We start from the raw sequence: 1,724 nt of genomic DNA on the forward strand, positions 1-1,724 counted from the left end.
CTTCGTGAGAAGAATGAACAATTAGAAGCTGAAGTTAAAGGTCTTCGCGAGAAGAACAAACAACTGGAAACCGACACTTCTTCGCAAAGGAACAAAATATCTACTCTTCAAAAAGCTAATGATCAGCTCTATGGTATGCAATTTTTCTCCTTTCCTTTCATTCATTCATCATATTGTCTTATCTTATTTGATTAATCCTTTTTGCGGACATTTATGGTCTTTCTGATGAAGCCACTCTTCTTCGTTCATTTCCCGATGCCCTAGATAATGACACTCTTCTTGAACATCTTAATAAATCTTTGAATAGTTTCTCTAATGATAAAATTTCATCTCTGCCTTTGAATGAACTTAAATCCAAATTTTGCCTCTTAGAGATTGATCATAGATCTAGTTTAGGTTTAGCCAACCAATTTAAACGTTTTTATCTCAATTCTAAAGAGAAGATCAATAAATTAAGAACCAAGATTAGCAAACTTATAGATGATAAAGATCGTATCTCTGATCAAGGTGTTAAGGCTTTGGCGAAATTCCAAGAGACCCTTCTTGAGGTTCAACTTGAACGAGATGAATCCAATCGTCAAAATGTTGTGCTTAGCGAGAGAGAAAACCAAGTTCGTTCTCGTTTTCTCATAAATAATGATGATGAATTCGCTTGGGCTGCGAAAATCTTAGATGATGCCAGAAAAGATTTAGGCATAAATATTAATCTCCAAGCTGAGCATACAGCCTTGATTAAAGATATGATTTCTGACAGAGAAGGTCACCAACTATTCTTTTTTACTAGTCTTTTGTCTCTTTTGAGTTCTCACTAAATTATTAATTGATTGTCTTTTGTTCGCAGGTTCTGAGAGTAGATATCTCCACAGATTTGAAGAACTTGAAGCTGAGAAAGGGGAACTCGCAAAGAGTCTTTCTTCTCGCAACGATAAATATTCTAGATTGAAGAATCAATTCAAGATCACTATTGCGAACTTTAAGAATGACGCTCTGCATTTTCGCAATCAAACTATTCAAACGGTTTGCAATGACCATAGTATTCCTCATTCTGATTATCCTTGACTCTCATAGGATATCCCAAAGAACACCCCTAGTTTGATCATCTCTGATAGTGAAGCTGATGATGATGAATCTGATGGTGATGAAGATTCTGATGGAGGTAAAGATTCTGATGAAGATGATGAAGAATCAACAAAGAAGTAGTCTTTGTTTCTTTCTTTGATCTTTTGTAACACTTGTACATTTATTCCTTCTTTTCGTATACTTGCGAATTATCTTGGTTCCCCATATTCCTTAATATATGAGTTTCTTTTATTTTGACCTGCATTCATTAAAATAATTCTTCCTTGCAATATAGTTAATCAATATAATTTTTAATTTTTAATTTTCTGCGTAAATTTATCATGTGGAGACAAATAACATTTTTTGATTTCATTCATTCCCATACTTGCCTCTGTTATTTGTATTCAAATGAGAGATTTTGCAGATTTCTCTTATTTTTGTGCCTCAGCTTCGCAATTATTTTTGTATAATTTCGCAATCATATGCGAAGCGAATTTTGATTCTTTTCAAAATTTCATTCTTGTGTAGTCTTATTTTGCCTTTCTAGTTAAAGGTCTTATTATGCCACCTCTTGTCATTGCGACAAAATCGCAGGACGTCCTTGCATTTTCATGCAAAAACCCATTGATCTTGTCTTAACTTTTTCTTTTGTATTATTGCCTCTT

The sequence above is a fragment of the Papaver somniferum genome, unplaced genomic scaffold (genome assembly GCF_003573695.1).
Source record: "Papaver somniferum cultivar HN1 unplaced genomic scaffold, ASM357369v1 unplaced-scaffold_135, whole genome shotgun sequence".
NCBI lineage: Eukaryota > Viridiplantae > Streptophyta > Magnoliopsida > Ranunculales > Papaveraceae > Papaver > Papaver somniferum.